Source organism: Odocoileus virginianus, chromosome X, assembly GCF_023699985.2.
Source record: "Odocoileus virginianus isolate 20LAN1187 ecotype Illinois chromosome X, Ovbor_1.2, whole genome shotgun sequence".
Lineage (NCBI taxonomy): Eukaryota > Metazoa > Chordata > Mammalia > Artiodactyla > Cervidae > Odocoileus > Odocoileus virginianus.
This window is the reverse complement of record NC_069708.1, coordinates 32,317,117-32,328,951: the sequence shown is the minus strand read 5'-3', so window position 1 is coordinate 32,328,951 and position 11,835 is coordinate 32,317,117.

Sequence of the window (11,835 nt, the reverse complement as noted above, 5' to 3'; positions counted from 1 at the left end):
CCTCCTACCATCTCATTGCCTCTTCTCCTCTGTCATTGGGTGCAAAGTATCTTTTTTCAGTGGGTTCCAGTTTCCTCTTGTCAATGGCTGTGCAACAGCTAGTTGTGATTTCAGTGCTCTCACAGGAGGAGATGGCTACACATCCTTCAACTTCAGAATCTTGATTTAATCTAACAGAGAGTTTTTAACAAAGAGCGAAAAATATAAGGACAACCAAACGGAGTTGAAGAATACAAAAACTGAAATGAAAGTTACACTAGAAAGAATAAAAGAAGCAGAATAAGTGAGGCAGAAAATAGGTCAGTAAGCTGGAAAATAGAGTGGTATAAATCACTACTATAGAACAGAATAAAGAAAAAAGAAGGAAAATAAATGAAAACAGTTTAAGAGACTTCTGGGGCAATGTCAAATGTGCCAATATTCACACTATGTGATCCTAGAAGGAGAAGAACCAGAGAAATAGGCTGAGAATATAGTTGAAGAGATCATGGTTAAAATCTTACCTAACATGGGAATCAAAACAGTCATCCAGAAGGCACAGAGGGTCCATAAAGGATTAACCAAAGGAGGAACGTGCTCAGACAATTAGTAATCAAACTGACAAAAACTTAAAAGACAAAGAGAAAATGCTAAAAACAACAAGGGAAAAGAAACAATAGACAAGAGAATCCCCACTATACTATCACTGGATTTTTCAGAAATTCTGCAGGCCAGAAGGGAATGGCATGATATATTTAAAGTGATATAAGGGATAAACCTACAGCCAAGAATACTCTACCCAGCAAGTCTTTTGTTCAGATTTGATGGAGAAATCAAAAGCTTGACAGACAAGCTAAAACTAAAAGAATTTAGCACCACCAAACCTGTTTTACAATCAATGGTCAAGGAACTTCTCTAGGCAGGAAAAAAGGCCACAGCTAGAAACAGGTAAAATATGAGATGGGAAATTTCACTGGTAAAGGTAAATATGCAGTAAAAGTAGGAAATCATCCACAAACAGTTATGATATTTAAACCAGCAATTGTGAGAAAAGGACAGTACAAAGGCAAGATATTTGAAATTAAGACACCAGAAACTTAAAACAATCTTGTATATATACAGGCTGCTATACAAAAATCCCATGGTAACCAAACCAAAAATCTATAATGGATATCACACAAAAATTTAAAAAAAGGAATTCAAACACAACATTAAATATAGTCATCAGTTCACAAGAGAAGATGGTACTTCCCTGTTGATCCAGTGACTGAGACTCCATGCTCCCAATGCAGAAGGCCTGGGTTTGATCCCTGGTCAGGAAACTAGATCCCACATTGCATGCCATGACTAAGAGTTCATATGCCATAACTAAAAAAATATTGTGCTGCCACAACAAAAGATCCCACATGCCACAACTAAGATCCAGCCTAGCCAAGTTAATTAATTACTTTTTTTTAGTCACAAGAAAAGAGAACTAAAGAGGAAAGGGGACAAAAAGACTTACAAAAATAAAAAATAATTAACAAAATGACAATAAAAACATATATATCAACAAGTACCTTAAATGGAAGTGGATTAAATGCTACAATCAGACTGGCTGAATGGATACAAAAACAAGAACTGTATATATGCTGCCTACAAGAGACCCACTTGAGATGTAGAGACACTTAGCCAGAAAGTGAGGGAGTGACAAAAGGTATCCCATGCAAATAGAAATCAGAAGAAAGCTGGAGTAGCAAAACTTGTGTCAGACAAAATAAACTTTAAAATCAATACTGTTAAAAGAGAAAAGAAAGGACAGTACATAATGATCAAGGGATCAAACCAAGAAGAAGATATAGCAATTGCAAATATATATGCACCCAATATAAGAGCAACTCAATATGTAAGGCAAATACTAACAACCACAAAAAGGAGATATTAATAGTAACACAATAGTGTTAACACCCCTGTTACATACTTAACACCCCATTACATCAATGGAAAGATCTTCCAAACAGAAAATCAATAAGAAAATATAGGCCTTAAGTGCTACATTAGAGCAGACTGAATTAATTGACATTTATAGAGCATTTCATCCAAAAGCAACAGAATATACATTCTTTACAAGTGTACGCAGAATATTCTCCAGGATAGGTCACATGGTGGGCCACAAAGCTAGCTTTCATAAATATAAGAAAATTGAAATCATGTGAAGTATCTTTTCTGACCGTGACATTATGAGATTAGAAATCAACTACAATTTTTTTTAAAAACCTTCAAAAAAACACAAATACATAGAGGCTAAACACTATGCTACTAAGCAACAAATGGATCACTGAAGAAATCAAAGAGGAAATTAAAAATATCTAGAGGCAAATGAAACTGAAAACACAAAGACCCACGACCTATGAAACACCACAAAATCTGTTTTAAGAAGGAAGTTTATAGCAATACAAGCTTATAATAGGAAACCAGAAAAATCTCTAATAAACAACCTAAACTTAGACCAAAATAAGCTAGAGGAAGAAAAACAAACCCCAAAGTTAAGAGAAGGAAAGAAATCACAAAGATCAGAGCAGAAATAAATGAAATAGAGACAAAGAAAACAATAGAAACTGTCAATGAAATTAAAGCTGATTATTTGAAAAGATTATATTGATAAATCTTTAGCCAAACTCATCAAGAAAAAAAAAAAGGAGAGGGCCTAAATCAATAAAATGAGACATGAAAAAGTACAAGTTATAATGGGCACCACAGAAATACAGAGGATCATAAGAGACTACTGCAAGCAACTAGATGCCAATAAAATGGAAAACCTGGAAAATGGACAAATTCTTAGAAAGGTACAATCTCCCAAGACTGAACCAGGAAGAAATTGAAAATATGAACACACCAATCAGAAGTGCTGAAATTGAATCTGTGATTAAAATACTCTCAACTAACAGAAGTCCAGGACCAGATAGATTTACAGGTGAATTCTATCAAAAATTTAGAGAAGAGCTCATACCCATCCTTCTGAAACTATTGCAAAATTTCAGAGGAGGGAACACTCCCTAACTCATTCTGTGAAGCCATCTTCATCTTGACATCAAAACCAGACCAAGATACCACAAAAAAAGAAAATTACAGACCAATATCACTAATAAATATATTAATAGATGCAAAAATCCTCACCAAAATACTAGCAAATCAAATTCAACAGTACATTAAAAGGATCATACACCATAATCAAGTGGGATTTATAGCAGAGATGCAAGGATTTTTCAATATCTGCAAATCAATCATTGTGACACACTACATTAACAAGTTGAAGAATAAAAACCCATATGATCATCTCAATAGATGCAGAAAAAGCTTTTGATAAAAGTCAATACTCATTCATTATAAAAAAAAAATTCTACAAAAAGTAGGTATAGAGGAAGCCTATCTCAACACAGTAGAGCCCATATGTGACAAACCCACAGCTAACATCATACTCAGTAGTGAAAAGATGAAAGGACTTCCTCTAACATTGGGAACAAGACAAGAATATGCACTCTCACCACCTTTATTCAGCATAGTTTTGAAAATCTTAGACATGGCAATTAAAGAAGAAAAATAAATAAAAGAAATGCAAATTAGAAAAGAAGGAAAATTGTCGCTCTTTGTAGATGCCATAACACTATACATATAAAATCCTAAAGATGGTACCAGACAATTACTAGAGCTCATCAATGAATTTGATACAGTTGTAGGATAAAAAATGAATACACAGAAATCTGTTTCATTTCTCTACACTGACAACAAAAGATCAGAAAGAGTAATTCAGGAAACCATCCCATTTACCATATCAACAAAATGAATAAAATGCTTAGGAATAAGTCTACCTAAGAAGATTACTGATAAACACATGAAAAAATACTCAACATCACTCATTATTAGAGAAATTCAAATCAAAACTACAATGGAGGTGGGGATAGAGGCTCAAGAGGAAGGGGGATATATATATATAATTATGACTGATTCACATTGTTGTACTGCAGAAGCCAACAAAACATTGTAAAGCAATTTTCCACCAACTAAAAAATAAATAAATAAAAAACTACATTGAGGTATTACCTCTCACCAATCAGAATGGCCACCATCAAAAAATCTACAAACAATAAATGCTGGGGAGGATGTGGAGAAAAAGGAGCCTTTCTGCACTGTTGGTAGGAATGTAAATTGATACAACCACCATGGAAAACAGAATGGAGATTCCTTGAAAAACTAGGAATAAGACTACCATATGACCCAGCAATCCCACTACTGAGTATATACCCTGAGAAAAACCACAATTCAAAAAGACACATGTACTCCTCATTGCAGTATTATTTACAATAGCCAGGACAAGGAAGTAACCTAGATGTCCATCGACAGATGAATGGGCAAAGAAGATGTGATGCATATATACAATTTAATATTATTCAGCCATAAAAAGGATCAAATTTGAGTCAGTTGTAGTGAGGTGGATGAACCTAGAGCCTGTTATCCAGAGCAAAGTAAGTTAGAAAAAGAAAAACAAATACTGTATATTAACACATAAATATGGAATCTAGAAAAATAGTACTGATGAACATATTTGCAGGAAAGTAATGGAGATGCAGATGTAGAGAACAAACATGTGGATGCAGCAGAGGAAGGAGAAGGTAGGACGATTGAGAAAGTATCATTGACATATATACACTACATATACACTATTATAAAATAGCTAGCTAGTGGAAAGCTGCTATATAACATAGAGATCCCAGCCTGGGGCTCCGTGAAGACCTAGAAGGGTGGGGTGGGAAGGTGGAAGGAGGCTCAAGAGGGAGAAAAAAAAATATATATATATATATATACAAACCAATTCACCTTTTTGTACAGCAGAAACCAATACAACATTATAATGAATTATATTTCAATTAAAAAATAAATGTTAAAAATCTACCTAAGAAAAGACCTATATTCAAAAACTATAAGGTGCTGATGAAAGCAATCAAATATGACACAAACAGATGAAAAGATATACCATGCACTTGAGTTGGAAGAATCAATATTATCAAAATGAATATACTACCCAAAATGAATATACTATACTACCTGAAAAATGATTTACAGATTCAATGCAGTCCCTGTCAAATCACCAATAACATTTGTCAATTTGTATGGAAACACAAAAGACCCCAAATAACCAAAGCAATCCTGAGAGAGAAAAATGAAGCTGGAGGAATCAGGCTCCCTGACTTTAGACTATATTACAAAGCTACAGTAATCAAGACAATATGTTACTGGCACAACAAACAGAAATATAGATTAATGGAATAGGACAAAAAGCCTAGAGATAAACCCATGCACCTATGGCTAATTAATCTATGACATAGAAGCCAATAATATATTATACAATGGAAAAAAAAGACAGTTTCTTCAATAAGTGGTGCTGGGAAAATTGGACAGCTACATGTAAAAGAATGTAATTAGAACATTCTCTAACACCATGCACCAAAATAAACTCAAAATGTATTAAGGACCTAAATGTAAAACTGAATACTCTAAAACTTCTAAAGGAAAACATAAGCAGAACGTTTTTCAATAAAAGTGACAGCAATATCTTTTTGGATCTGTCTCCTAAAACAATGGAAATAAAACAAAAATAAACAAACGGAACCTAATTAGACTGAAAATATTTTGCACAGCAAAGGAAACCATAAACAAAACAAGAAGACAGCCTACAGATGAGAGAAAATATTTGTGGATCAAGCCACCAACAAGGGATTCAAACCCAAAATATACAAACAGTTCAAATACATCTATATAAAAAAAAATCCAATTGAAGAACGGGCATAAGATCTAAATAGACATTTCTCTAAAGAAGAAATACAGATGACCAACAGACACTTGAAAAGATATTCAACATCACTAATTATTAATGAAATGTAAACCAATACTACAATGTGGTATCACTTCACCCCAGTCAGAATAACCATCATCAAAAAGTCTATTAAATAATAAATGCTGGAGAGAATGTAGAGAAAAAGGAACCTTCCTACACTGTTGGTGGGAATGTAAATTGGTACAGCCACTATGGAGAACAGTGTGGAGGTTCCTTAAAAAACTAAGAATTACCATATAATACTGCAATCCCACTTCTGGGCATATATTTGGAGAAAGCTTCAATTCAAACAGATATATGCACCCCAATATTCATTGTAGCACTATTTACAATTGTCAAGACATGGAAGCAACCTAAATGTCTATTGACAGATGAATGAATAAAGATGTAGTGTAGGTATGGATATAGATAGATAGGTAGATAAATAGATTAGTAATATTACTCAGCCATAAAATAGGATGAAATAATGTCATTTGCAGGAACATGAATGGATTTAGAGATTATCATACTATGTGAAATAAGCCAGATGGAAGAAGACAAATATCATATGATATCACTTACATGTGGAATCTTTTTTAAAAAAGATACAAAGTTATCTACAAATCTGAAATACACTCACAGTCATAAATACAAACTTCTGGTTACCAAAGGGAAATGGGTTGGAGGGGGAAATTAGGGTATTGAGATTAACATATACACACTTACATAAATATGGATGAGACTATCTTAAGTGTAGTAAATCAGAGAAAAACAAACACATGATATCACTTACACATGGAATCTAAAAATATTATAAAGCTGAAGTTACTTACAAAACAGAAATAGACTCATAGGCATAGAAAACAAACTTATGATGTGAAATAGATGACCAGTCCAAGTTCGGTGCATGAAACAGGGCACTCAAAGCCACTGCACTGGGACAACCCAGAGGGATGGGATGGGGAGAGAGGTGGGAGGGGAGCTCAGGATGGGAGGACACATGTACACCTGTGGCTGATTCATGTCAATGTATGGCAAAAAAAAAAAAAACCCACCACAATATTGTAAAGTAATTAGCCTCCAATTAAAATAAATAAATAAATTTTTTAAAAAGAAAACAGACCAGAAAGATAAACACCAATACAGTATACTAATGCATATATATGGAATTTAGAAAGATGGTAATGATAACCCTATATGCAAGACAGAAAGAGACACAGATGTATAGAACAGACTTTCAGACTCTATGGGAGAAGGCGAGAGTGGGATGATCTGACAGAACAGCATCGAAACATGTATATTATCAAGTGTGAAACAGATCGCCAGTCCAGGTTGGATGAATGAGACAAGTGCTCGGGGCTGGTGCACTGGGATGACCCAGAGGGATGGGATGGGGAGGGAGGTGAGAGGGGGGTTCAGGATGGGGAACACATGTAAATCCATGGCTGATTCATGTCAATGTAGTGCAAAACCCACTACAATATTGTAAAGTAATTAACCTCCAACTAATAAAAATAAATGAAAAAAAAAAGAAAACAAACATGGTTATCAAAGGAGAAAAAAGAGGGAGGGATAAATTGGGAATTTAGGATTAACTGATACAGATTATTATGTATAAAATAGATAACCAACAAGAACCTACTGCATAACACAAGGAACTATACTTAATATTTTATAATAAATCATAATGGAGAAGAATGTGTGTGTGTATGTATAACTGAATCACTCTGCTCTACATCAGAAACTAACACAAAATTGTAAATCCTCTATACTTCAATAAAGTTGTTTTGAATTTTTTATTTAAAAAAAGGACTTCTTTAGAAATAATGACAATATGGTACTGGCATAGGGATAGAAACCTAAATTAATGGAACAGAATAGATAACCTAGAAATAGACTGATATAAATATTCCCAATGATATTTGACAAAGATGCAAAAGCAATTCAGTGGAGGAAGGCCTCTTCAACAAATGGTGCTTGAACAATTGGCCATCAATAGATTAAAAAATTAATCTCCACCAAAGTCTCACACTTTGTACAAAATTTAACTCAGAATGGATTACAGACTTAAATGTAAAACATATCTATGGCTGATTCATGTTGATGCTTTGCTGAAACAAATACAATACTATAAAGCAATTATCCTTCAATTAAAAATAATTTTTTTAAAAACTAAAACTTTCAGAAAAATTAATAAGAAATTATCTTCAGAATCTGGGGCAAAGCAAAGAGTTTTGACATCAAAAGCATGATCCATAAAGAGAAAAACTGACAAATTTGACCTCATTAAATTAAGAACTTTTGCTTTACAAAAAAGGAAAATAAACCTATTAAGAGGTTGAAAATGCAAGCTATATATGCAGACAAAATTCTTTCAGAAGACATATCTGACAATGGAATAGTGTCAAGAATATATAAAGAAGTCTCCAAAAGCAAAAAATAATAATAATAATTAAACATAATTAGAAAATGAGCAAAAGGTATGAACGGACACTTCACTGAAGAATATGTACAAATGGTAAATAAATACATTTTAAGATATTCATTTCATTAGTTCTTAGAGAAATACAGATTTAAATAATGAAATATCTCTATGCACTATTACAATGGATTTTTTTATTTAAATTATTTATTTATTTTACTTTACAACATTGTATTGGTTTTGCCATACATTGACTTGAATCCGCCATGTGTGTACATGTGTTCCCCATCCTGAATCCCCCTCCCACTTCCCTCCCCATGCCATTCCTCTGGGTCACCCCAGTGCACCAGCCCTGAGCATCCTGTATCATGTATTGAACCTGGACTGGCGATTCGTTTCACATATGATAATTTACATGTTTCAATGCCATTTTCCCATATCATCCCACCCTCCCCTCTCCCACAGAGTCTAAAAGACTGTTAAATACATCTGTGTCTCTCTTGCTGTCTCACATACAGAGTTATCATTACCATCTTTCTAAATTCCATATATATGCTTTAGTATACTGTTTTGGAGCTTTTCTTTCTGGCTTACTTCACTTGGTATAATAGGCTCCAGTTTCATCCACCTCATTAGAACTGATTCAAATATATTCTTTTTAATGGCTGAGTAATATTCCATTGTGTATATATACCACTGCTTTCTTATCCATTCGTCTGCTGATGAACATCTATGTTGCTTCCATGCCTGGCTATTATAAACAGTGCTGCGATGAATATTGGGGTACACATGTCTCTTTCAATTCTGGTTTCCTCAGTGTGTATGCCCAGCAGCAGGATTGCTGGGTCATATGGCAGTTCTATTTCCAGTTTTTTAAGGAATCTCCACACTGTTCTCCATAGTGGCTGTACTAGTTTGCATTCCCACCAACAGTGTAAGAGTGTTCCCTTTTCTCCACACCTTCTCCAGCATTTATTGCTTGTAGACTTTTGGATAGCAGCCATAGAATGGATTTTTTTTTAAGTGACACCAATCCTGTGAGGTTGCAAGAAACATCATTCATGCATTGGTTTTGGAAATTAAAATTGTTTGGCCACTCTGGAAAGCAATTTGTCACTTTCTTACTAAGCTAAACAAGCAACTGCCATTCAGTCAAACAATTAGACACTTAGGCATTTTCCCCAAGAAGTAAAAATTTATGTACACACAGAAGCCTGTGCATAAGTGTTCATAGGATCTTTGTTCATAAGTACAAATGACTGGACACAACAGAAATGTCCTCCAATAAGCATACAATTAAACAAACTGTGGCATATGCATTCCATGGAATACTACACAGCAATAGAAAATGATCAACCTGTTGATACACACAAAAACTTAAGATGAAGTTCCAGAGAACTATGCTGAGTGCTAAAAAGCCAATCCTATAAAAGGGTGACATGATCTTTGTTGTGATGGAAATGTTCTGTATTTGACTATATCAGTGTCAGTCTCCTGATTGTGATATTGTGCTATCGTTTTTTTTAAGGAGCTACCATTGGGGAAAATGGGGCAGAAAGTGCACAACATCTATTATTTCTTAGAACTGCATGTGAATATGCAGTTATCACAGCATAATATTTTAATTTAAAAAATTTACTTCACTCCGTATAATGGGCTCCAGTTTCATCCATCTCATGTCAGTGTACCACAAAAACCACTACAATATTGTAAAGTAATTAGCCTCCAACTAATAAAAATAAATGGAAAGAAAATTTAGCACCAGGTTCCCCACCAACTTGTGCTAAATGACTGGCAAGTGAATAGGCTTTCTTTCCAGGCCATCACCATTTGTGACAGGTCTGGATGCCAGATCCTGTCTTGGTACACAGTGGGAACATGTTGAGTGACACAAGGGGTAGGAGGATAGGCTATCTGATGCCAATCTAAGCTCTGTAGCACTGCCATGTCATTCCTCCTGAGTAGGATTCTGACTCAGAAGCATTTAACTATAATTCCGCAAATAGTAGCTTCACCCCATTGGCTCCTCAGCCAATTACATACACCATTTTTAAATTTTTTTTTTTTAATTTCTTTTGTGAGTATGTGTTTCTACCTCATTTTTTTTTTACAAACCCTGTGTTGAGGGCTGACTTTGTTTAAATCACAACAAAGAAACTGCTCTGTAAATGATCTATAAGCAGATTGCCTGTGAAGAGAGAGAATATGTTTAATATTATAGAAATAAATTCATAATATATTGCTAAGTAAAAATCACAAGTTGATGAGTAATATGTATAGTGAAATCCCATTTTTATGAATATATCTATATATATAGATAAATAAAAAAGAAAAAAGGCTATAAACATAAAGAGTGGGTTACTTTAGCATGAGGGGATCATGGATGAATTTTTAATTAATTTTATTTCTGCTTAGTGATATTTTATACTTTTCCATAACTAAAATAAAATGAAGTCATTTCAGAAAAAAAGAGCAATTTAAATTTATTTACGCTGAAATGTTAGAGATTTCGCAGATCTACTTTCCTTCAAGCAGTTGGAACTCAGTCAGCGTAAGAAGATATCTGGACCACACAAGAGATAAAAAAGAGAAAAGAGATCTCCAGGAAGGGCTGACACCTAATTTATTCCCTAATTTATTTATTCCCTAATTTTTCTCAGGATTGACTCAGCTAGACTGAGAAGTTTAGAGTTAATTTCATGTGTTTCACATGGTAGATAAGCCACGCCCCCAAGAAGACACATACACAGTGTGTAAGAGAGATTTCAAGATTTCTAGCTTCGTTTCTTCTTTATTTAAAATGTTCATCTGACTGGTTCTCTTGAGTATATATTAAGTACAGCCTGACTTTCAGACACTCTTAAAGTCTTAAAGGAGGCAACAGTTGTGCAACGTGGGGTGCTTACTTATAATACTATCAGCACTTCCTGCTTAAAACAGGAAGGAAGAGAAGGACTGACAGTCCTAAACCCAAAATTAGTGAAATGAGGCCTCTTTATCTCAGGAACAAAAAGACAGACCATTACACTTGCCATTTTGAGTGCTCCTGATAATTGCTTGTTTGCTCATTTGTTTAAATGATATTGGACTCAAGACAGCCTGGAGATGGAATAGTCATGAGATTCAAGAATATGTTTCATTTAGAAATCAAGTGGACATTAGAACTATTTCAGTAGAGGGAGGATACCAGTAATATTTTAATGCAAAAAAGAAAGTTCAACATTACCTAACAAATGCATTTCACAAGCAACACTAAGTTAATAACAAAAAATAATCTCAGAATTTTATAATGCATCCAAATTTCCAAAGTGCTTTAACAGACTTCATTTTATCAACAATGAGAAATTGAAAAACAATGGCTCTGGCTCTATGTTAAGAGATGTGACAAAAGCTATTGGTTTGAGTGCCTGAACACCAGATAAACCTTTACTCTTCATCCTAAAAGTGTACTTTCCTGCTATAAGGAAAGTGTTCAACCAGCCAGTAACCTCACATATATCCCCTTCCCACAACTTTTTCCACTATTTTTCTCTATGCATGAGAAATAAATTAAATGCAACTTTAAAATGCCAATGGCAATCTA